Raw genomic sequence first — 10,159 nt, 5'->3', positions numbered from 1 at the left:
CATGGCCTCCGATCTGTATGTTCCGCTTTGGAGGTCCCCGTCCTGTCTTCCTGTCTGTCCTGAGGGGCCTCCAGAGTGTTCCCGCCTCTTGTTTCCATATTTGGTCATGTTCCTGTCCTTGTTCAGTGTGATTATTAGTTAATTCTCATCCAGCTGTGTTTAGTAATTATCTATGATTAACCTGTGTATTTAGTTCATGCCTGTTTAGTTAGTTTTCGTCTGGTCTACTCGTTACTCCCAGGTGTTCCTGTCTGTGTCAACCTTGCCTTGTCTTGCCCTGCCTTGTTTGGATTCATTAAAGAGTTTGGATTCATTTGAGTTATCCTCGTCTCCTCGTTCCTCCCTGCTGTGTGCACCGTGACAGTTTTAGACCATATCATAGTACTGAGACTGCTCTCATTAGAGTTACAAACGACCTGCTCTTATCATCTGATCATTGTTGTATCTCTCTGTTAGTGCTACCGGATCTTAGTGCCGCGTTTGACACTATCGACCACAACATAATTTTCTAGTCTATTTAAAAGAATGTTGGCATTAGAGGAAGTGCACTGGCATGGTTCAAATCGTACTTATCTAACCGCCATCAATTCGTGGCAGTAAATGAAGAAGTATCATACCAATCACAAGTGCAGTATGGAGTACCTCAAGGCTCAGTACTAGGCCCCTTACTTTTCACACTTTACATGTTACCCTTGGGAGATATCATTAGGAAACATGGTGTTAGCTTTCACTGTTATGCTGATGATACCCAGCTCTATATTTCTTCACGACCCGATGAAACATACCAGTTTTCAAAACAAATGGAATGTATAGTTGATATCAAAAACTGGATGACTAGCAATTTCTTACTGCTAAATTCTGAAAAAAAAACAGGTGTTAATTATTGGTCCAGTTGGTCCAGAATTTCTTCTGGGCATGACAAGGAGTCAGGGGCCCTCACAGGGTCCCACAGCAACTGCCTCCACTTTCACGACAGGAGGGACTGGCCTCCGTGGCCACGACTAGAGGAGGTGAAGGTGAAGGGGCGTCGCTTACGTTGTAGGTCTGGTCTTCTGTCACGGTGCACACACACGGTGTTCTGAGCTATTGGATATGCTGAGGAACTGAGATAAGTCAGGAAGATTATTTATGCTGTCTTTTGTGGTCGAGGTGATGGTTCTACCATATTTGTAACAAGGAGTTGGCTTTACAGCTTTAACTATATGGAATATACACGAAACTAGATAATGATCTGAGATATCATCGCTCTGCTGCAAAATTTCAATGCCACTGACATCAATTCCATGCAACAGTATTAAATCTAGATATTGCTATAAATTGTAGCAACATCTCCCCCTTTACCTTTTGGATGCGGCTCATGTTTGCAAAAGTAATCTTGGGGGGTAGACTCGTTTAAAGTAATGTAATCGTCTGGTTTTAGCCAGGTTTCTGTCAAACAGAGCACATCTAGTTTATGGTCAGTGATCATATCATTTACAAAAAGTGCTTTTGTAGAAAGGGATCTAATATTCAATAAGCCAAGCTTTATCATTTGTTTATCTGTATTATATCTGTTTTTTATTTGTTGAACATCAATTAAATTGTTACTCTTGCTTTGGTTTGGGCATTTTTGTATTTTCTAGTCCAGGGAACAGACACAGTCTCTATAGTGTGATTAAGTTTATACATTTATAACATACTTATGTTAACAACACAATCGTTGCAAGATATTATCATGAATAATAAATAATAATGATGTGTGTGATAGTCTTACATTCCAAAATATCGAGGCTGCGTGGCTACATGACCTTCCCAAACCAGAGATGCACGAACTTCCAGTAATCTCCACTGATCCCTGCTTACTACCTAGCTACCACGCCGAGTGGTTTGGACAGCTCAACTGGCTGGGGTGCACATTTGCTTTTAAAAAGATGAAATCACCCTCGCTGTGTAACAGTACACGACCCACTTTCCCACTATGTAGGCCCACTTTCCTTGGTAGGCCTCGGTACTTTTATCATTTTTCATTGCTGCTCCATCAACTCTTTGTGACAGGACGAAGTAGTTAAATATATCCCCATAGGTTATCTCTGGCCACTTCTTCATATCGTCTACCCACGTTAACAGTGACGATGGATGGGACAATATGAGACCATCTGATCGTCGCAAGAAGTTTTCACCGTACTCCCAATTTAAAACATTTACGGCATTAACGTTATTTGTCATTTAGCCACAGTTATAGCTAGCTATAAACAATCTTATACCTACTGAACTAGTTGCCAGGGTGTACCGTTTCAGTTTAGCGGAAGTCCGATAACAAAATGCGGAAAACCGAAGTATTAAAAGTGGACGGGCGGAATAAGGTGAATAGAGACAGAGCGTATTCAGGCCACGCCCACAACGGGGTGGGCAATCCAACGCTCTCCATTGACTTTGTATTGCGGGAAGCTGCCTCCTTGTCATTTCTGACTTATAACAAAAAACAGAACAATGTCTAAAAGCTGCTGTGTGACAAGGTGTACAGTAAACAAGCTAAAAAAAACCCCCAAAAAACAACTATGTTTTTATAAGCTGGTGACCCCAAAAAACGAGCATTTAAGGACACAAAAGTAGAGCGCAACGTGTCATATTACTCTGAGAACTGCGCCCACTGGCGGGAAACATAATCAGCGACAGGAACCATTCATTATTTTTAACCCTGTCAAAGGATTATTTCACCACCCTGTGTGAACCTGAGAGGAGGAGATATATAAAAGAAAAAAAAATGTATTGGTCTATGTCAGTGCACCTTTTCCTTACCTTTTGTTTGAGAAATGATACAACTGAATGGCCCAACGTGAAACACCCTGAAATCTACATTTTTTGGGGTCGACAGCTTATAAAAACGTAGTTCTGGGTATTTTAGGGAAGGAGCGCATGGCTCGACTTCAGTAGCTGATGTCTCTGCGTCAGCAGGGAAGTGAAATAGGAGGCTTCACGCAGTTATTCTGGTATTTGGCGTTAGGGCTGGGATATAATGATGAGGCTCTCAAGGATTTCCTAAATACCTGCCTGGATGATTCTTTGTCCCAGGGGGAGATGGAGGGACTCAGGATCCTGGACTTCTGGGGCTTCGTGAAGTATCTCCATCATCGAAGTTCATGGGCAACACCAAGTCACTCTGAACCCATCCACAGGGATTTTCCCACCAGCCCTGGCCTTCCGACTAATACCGAGAAGTGGAGGTTGAAAAGGAGGAGGGCAGCAAAGTCCCTTCCAGTGGTCTCAAGTCCGGTGGTCCTGGAGGACCCGACTCTGGTGGTCTCGAGTCCAGTGGTCCTGGAGGACCCGACTTTGGTGGCCTCAAGTCTGGTGGTCCCGGAGGACCCGACTCTGGTGGTCTCAAGTTCTGTGGTCCTGGAGGACCCGACTTTGGTGGCCTCAAGTCTGGGAGGACTCTGGGAGGACTCTGGGAGGACCCGACTCTGGAGCCCACTCAAGTCCTTGAGTCCACTCCAGAGCCCACTCCAGACCTCAGAATCCACTCATGAACCCGCTCCAGTCCAGGAGCCCTCAGAGTCCACTTCAGAGCCTGTTCCAGTCCAGGAGCCCTCAGACTCCACTTTAGAGCCTGCTGCTGGCCCGGAGATCTATCTTATTTGAGAATTTTCTGTGACACTGGTGTTACTGATCTTTACCAGTGTTACCCTTAAAAGGTAACACCAGTGACAGTAACACCAGTGACAATTTTCGTGAAAAATATCAAACTACATGTTGTCAATCATGGTATACTCACTAAATTAAGTAGTTTAATCCATTTGTTTTCTAGTATTTTACAATTCCTAAAAGCTTCATATGAAATCATGAGATAAATGAGAATTTCTGATAACTGAAAAGAGACAGTGAACTTAACATGGGCCTTTCTTCAGAGATCTTCAGGAAATGGGAAGAAGGAGGGTCAAGTGATGTCATCAGTGTGATTTTTATTTCAAAATAAATTATTTTTGTTAAATGTTAACACCAGTGACAACTCCAGGGGACCACTACTTTCATTATATATTCACTCTTCTACAGGCTGCCAGAAAGAATAAGTCTCTATAGGTGAGCTATTGTTGCTGTTGCTTTTTGAACTACAAAATTAGTTTTAAATTCATTATTGAATAATTATTAAATCTGACTGTAAATTATTAATGTAATGTTTTAATACTAGATGTTTGTTTGTATAAATGTGTGTGCGTTGAGCTCTGCAGGAGCGGGGCTTCAACACAACTACTGGCAAGCAGTAATCTCCATCTCTCGCTGTGGTTTTCACTGCTTTCAGGTAAGTTTAGTCCCTAAAATCACACAAATATTACATACAAACGTTCCTGACACGTTTCTTACTTGTTATTGACATGTTTCAATTAAATATTTATTTTATAGAAATGGTTTAGTGTCTTCGAAAAAGTCATAACAATAAAGCTCTGTAAATGTTTTGCTGGCGATTTGTCAAACTGCAGTCATGCCATCTGCGCTTCGGAGAAAATACGTCAAAAAATGTTTTGCGCGTCTACATGGTGTTGCGTGGTAGTGATAGCCATGAAGCTTTTTTTTTTTTTTTTAAAGAGTGAGTCGGATCGCGTATCAAACTGAAACCACAGTCAATTAATCGATAATAATAGGCTGATTAAAAACACTTTATAGGCACTTCTTGTTTATTGGTATTTATATATAGACATCTTTTAAAAATTCATAAAAATATAAAATCAAATTGTTTTCTGCAAAGTTCATCTTATTCTGCATCTCCCCAAGTATCACTGAGGCTATTTTCATGCTACTTTACTGTATCATTTTTTTTTTTATATTTGCATACCAAAGTCATGACAAATGCTATTTACATTGCTATATAGACATATTTTAAAAATTCATAAAAAAATATAAAATCAAATAGTTTTCTACAAACTCCACCAGATTCTTGTTCTGCATCTCCCCAAGTACCACTGTGGCGACTTTCTTGTTGTTTTACTGTATCATTTTTTAACTAGATAAAAAAGTTTTAGGTTGGCCCAACTTTAGGTTGGCCTGAGAAAGCCTAACCTGAATGTTTAAAGCAGTTGTGAAAGCTTGAAGTTTAAAGGTTTTCAGTTTGAAATAGGCTAGTTAAGTGTTCATTTACTAGTTTTTAAAAGGTAAAAACCAGAAAAAGGTTGATAGCATGATTAGCATGTTACTAGCATGATTAGCAAGTGACTAGGATGTTGCTAGCATGATTAGCATGTTGCTAGCATATTGCTAGCATGATTAGCAAGTGACTAGCATGTCGCTAACATGTTTCTAACATGATTAGCATGTTACTAGCATATTGCTAGCATGACTAGCAAGTGACTAGCATGTCGCTAGCATGTTTCTAACTTGATTAGCATGTTACTAGCATGTTGCTAGCATGTTTCTAACATGATTAGCATGTTACTAGCATGTTGTTAGCACGACTAGCAAGTCACTAACATGTCGCTAGCATGTTTCTAACATGATTAGCATGTTACTAGCATTTTGCTAGTATGACTAGCAAGTGACTAGCATGTTTCTAACTTGATTAGCATGTTACTAGCATTTTGCTAGCATGACTAGCAAGTGACTAGCATGTTTCTAACTTGATTAGCATGTTACTAGCATTGTGCTAGCATGACTAGCAAGTGACTAGCATGTCGTTAGCATGTTTCTAACATGATTAGCATGTTACTAGCATGTTTCCAGCATGATTAGCAAGTGACTAGCATCTTGCTAGCATGTTTCTAACATGATTAGCTTGTTGCTTCTATGCATTTTGCTAGCATGACTAGCAAGTGACTAGCATGTCGCTAGCATGTTTCTAACATGATTAGCATGTGACTAGCATGCTGCTTGCATGATTAACAAGTGACTAGCATCGTGCTAGCATGACTAGCAAGTGACTAGCATGTCGCTAGAATGTCGCTAGATAACTAGCGACATGCTAGTAACATGCTAATCATGTTAGAAACATGTTAGCAACATGCTAGTCACTTGCTAATCATGCTAGCAATATGCTAGGATAGATAGAAAGATTAGAAATATTAGATAGATGAGTTTGAATGGATTAGAAATAGTACATAGAAGGGAAGCTTGATTGAGTCTCAAAGGATTCTGGGAGTTTAAAATTTGTATTTTGACAGTTGGAGTTTGAATTGTCTTGGCTCATTTGAACATTCCGTAATTGTGAGTCAATGGGATTTTATGATTTTTAATCTTCAGTTTTATGAAAACTATAAGTCCAATCAGTTAGAAAAGATATAGCACACTAAGTGAGATCAGTCTGAACAGCTGGACTGAGTTTGGTGATTCTAGCTTGAAAGCTCTAGGAGGAGATGCATTCAGAAATTTAGTCTAAGAAGAATAATAATAACTAAATAAAAAAGTTCGTCGAGACAAACTTTAAGTTGGCTTGAGAAAGACGGACCAGAAAGTTTGAAAAGTTTTAAAAGTTTTAAAAAAGTTTAAGAAGTTTAAAAAGTTTAAGTTTGAAAAATGTTAAAAGTTTTAAGTTTGATGGGTTTCAGTCTGAAATAGTTTGAAGTTTAAAGTAGTTTTAAAAGCTTAAAGTTTGATACATAGATAGCTAGATAGATAGTCAGATTATAGATAGATAGATAGATAGACAGAAAGACAGATAGACTTTAGATAGATAGATAGATAGATAGATAGATAAAGTCAGATTATAGATAGATAAATAAGAAACATTAGATAGATGAGTTTGAATGGATTAGAAATAGTATTGGGGTCAGTATGACCCCAATCAACTTTCTTTAGTTAAAAAACGTTTCCCTTCATCTCAGTGGAATAAGATTTGGTGACTTTTCAACATTTTCTATCTGTATTCACATAAAAAAAAAGGTATGTAATTTTTTTTTTTACTAATATGGTATTTGGGGTCAATATGACCCCAATTGAAAATGAATGGGAAATATGAAAAAATCTATATATATATATTTTTTTAATTTGTTAAAGAGCACAAATGCAATGTGGAACGAGCATACTCACTCACGTACGTACACACACACTCTCTTACACACATACCCGCCATTCATATCTGCTTATTGCAGTTGTTTTTTAGTTTAGTTTTTTTTTCGTTTAGATTTTATTTACATTTATGTAAAAAAAAAAAAAAAAACGTTTATTTTACTTTTTAGATTGAAATAAATATGTACCTGCAATCAAGTTTTAGTGACAACTTGTGTGGCATTTCTGCAAATTTATGTGGCATTATTGCAAAAGCGAGCACTTATACAGTTTTTAATGTATTTTATAATGTTTAAATATATAATTACAAAATATATATCATAAAAGTTGTGTATTTTATAATGTTTAAATATATAATTACCAAATATATATCAGAAAATTTGTGAGAGGAGCAGTTGACCACTTCCAGAAAAATGAATGGCTCTCTATGGGCCTCTGCTGGATATATATGGTCATTTCACTATTCTTTCAAAATCTGTGATTTCTACAAGTTTTTCTCTAACCACCAGATGGCAGTATTGTACACCTAACACCTAGATCAATATCCAGAAACAGTTTAAATTAAATTTAGATCATCATTTAAGAGATTTATTCATAAAAATGTAATATTTCACATGCAAGCTAATGGTGTAGCTGAGGGTTTTTGTGGTAAACAGTACTTCATATCTCCCAAAACATGGCATTAATGTATAGATGAGAAGTAAAAAAAAAATATATATATATATATATATATATATATATATATATATTATTTGTATGATTAAAAATTTATAAATGTTTTACAATTACTCTTTCAATTTTGGGGTCATATTGACATTATTACATATAACTTTTATATACTTTGGCAAAACTCGGCACTAGGCCATCAGTAGAGCCTTCAGCGCGATTGTAGAGAGCCAACTCCCATGTCTGTATGATGTTGTGGAGCTGAGATATGGCTTCTTTATGTTGCTAAACGGTTGCTAGGGTTCTCTATGTGGTTGCTAGGGTGTATCTGCACAGTCACCATGGTGATACTTACAGACTGGTTTTTCAGCTCGAACAAAAGAGGCCACGACGATATCTATACCACTTTCTGGTGCTGAGAAATTGCTTATTCATGAGTTTGTTCAGTTGCTAAGGTACTCTGAATGGTTGCTATGGTGTGACTATACAATTTATGGCATGATATTTAAAGACTATTTGACAGTCTGAATCCACTGAGCCCAACGCCATGTTTCTACAATGTTTTGGTGCTGGAAAATTGTTTGTTAATGTCCTTTACGGTTGCTAGGGTGCTGTAAGTGGTTGCTAGGGCATAGGTATGAAGTTGTCATGTCAGTACTTATTGGCTGCTTGATAGGCCGAGTCAAAATAGCCCTCCCCCAAGTCTCTGTGACCTCCTGATCCAAAGATATAATCTCACTAATTTTGTGCCAATGTTAAGTCTATGGGACTTTTTCGCCCAAATTTTTTCATCCATCAGATGAACATCGTACACTCAATTACTTATAAAACATATAGCACACCTTTATAACTGGGAGGTTACTAAGCGTATTGCTAACCGGTTGGTAGTTATCACACATAATTACTATGTAGATTTATAGAGTTATTCGTATGTTCTTAGTCTGATTTAACACTTAGCTAATCACTATTAGCATGTAGCTATTCACTGCTAGCATGTGTAGCATGCATGAGGGAAGTCCTGTTTGCGATCACGAGTCAAAAGAGCAAAACCTGCATGTTTATATGACACTTTTATCCAAAGATATCCCTTTGATCTGTTTTCAATGGAGGTCTATAGGGTGGTTGCTAGGGTGCTGTAAGTGGTTGCTAGGGTGTGGCTATGAAGGTCATAGGTCATTACTTATTGGTTACTTAAAAGAGGAGTCAAATGAGTGTGTGAGTTACAGAGACAGAGAGAGAAGGGGCTCTAAGGGCCTGCGTGTGTGTGTGTGTGTGTGTGTAAGAAAGTGACAGTTGAGATTCAAATTCACGAACATTCCGCCAATGTAAGTCAATGGGACTTTTTTGCCCGCTTTTTCGTCCGCTGTGCAAACATCATAGGGCCGATCGCTTAGAAAAGATATAGCCCACATCTCCTCAATGAGCCGGTCGATTTGACACCTCATTCATGGGTCTGTGACAAACGGTGCAGGAGGAGTAGCGAACCGAAGTTTTGTCCAGAAGAAGAATAAGAAGAAGAAGCAGAATAATAATAACTAGAATGTACATTTCCTGAAGAAAATGTGAGTGGTGCTTGCAGTGGCAAAACTCGGCACTAGGCTGTCAATATAGCCTTCAGTATGATTGTAGAGAGCCAACTCCCATGTCTGTATGATGTTGTGGAGCTGAGATATGGCTTCTTTATGTTGCTAAACGGTTGCTAGGGTTCTGTATGTGGTTGCTAGGGTGTATCTGCACAGTCACCATGGTGATACTTACAGACTGGTTTTTCAGCTCGAACAAAAGAGGCCACGACGATATCTATACCACTTTCTGGTGCTGAGAAATTGCTTATTCATGAGTTTGTTCAGTTGCTAAGGTACTCTAATGGTTGCTATGGTGTGACTATACAATTTATGGCATGATATTTAAAGACTATTTGACAGTCTGAATCCACTGAGCCCAACGCCATGTTTCTACAATGTTTTGGTGCTGGAAAATTGTTTGTTAATGTCCTTTACGGTTGCTAGGGTGCTGTAAGTGGTTGCTAGGGCATAGGTATGAAGTTGTCATGTCAGTACTTATTGGCTGCTTGATAGGCCGAGTCAAAATAGCCCTCCCCAAGTCTCTGTGACCTCCTGATCCAAAGATATAATCTCACTAATTTTGTGCCAATGTTAAGTCTATGGGACTTTTTCGCCCAAATTTTTTCATCCATCAGATGAACATCGACACTCAATTACTTATAAAACATATAGCACACCTTTATAACTGGGAGGTTACTATCGTGTTGCTAAGTGGTTGGTAGTTGTCACACATCATTACTATGTAGATTTATAGAGTTATTCGTATGTTCTTAGTCTGATTTAACACTTAGCTAATCACTATTAGCATGTAGCTATTCACTGCTAGCATGTGTAGCATGCATGAGGAAGTCCTGTTTGCGATCACGAGTCAAAAGAGCAAAACCTGCATGTTTATATGACACTTTTATCCAAAGATATCCCTTTGATCTGTTTTCAATGGAGGTCTATGGGGTGGT

The 10,159-nt window shown here is 38.4% G+C and overlaps 1 long non-coding RNA gene across 1 annotated transcript in view; it reads left to right on the top strand.

The window, feature by feature from the left end:
* Positions 1 to 3,865: 3,865 nt before the first annotated feature.
* LOC131528276 (uncharacterized) overlaps positions 3,866 to 10,159 on the top strand; it is a 43,973-nt gene continuing 37,679 nt past the window's right edge. Inside the window, exon 1 of the long non-coding RNA XR_009267838.1 lies at positions 3,866 to 4,279. This is a non-coding gene — a long non-coding RNA (uncharacterized LOC131528276). The remainder of the gene's footprint in view (positions 4,280 to 10,159) is intronic.

This window comes from Onychostoma macrolepis, chromosome 21 (genome assembly GCF_012432095.1).
Source record: "Onychostoma macrolepis isolate SWU-2019 chromosome 21, ASM1243209v1, whole genome shotgun sequence".
Classification (NCBI taxonomy): domain Eukaryota; kingdom Metazoa; phylum Chordata; class Actinopteri; order Cypriniformes; family Cyprinidae; genus Onychostoma; species Onychostoma macrolepis.
Note: the sequence above shows the minus strand (reverse complement) of the source record. Positions and strands in the feature narration are given on the sequence as shown.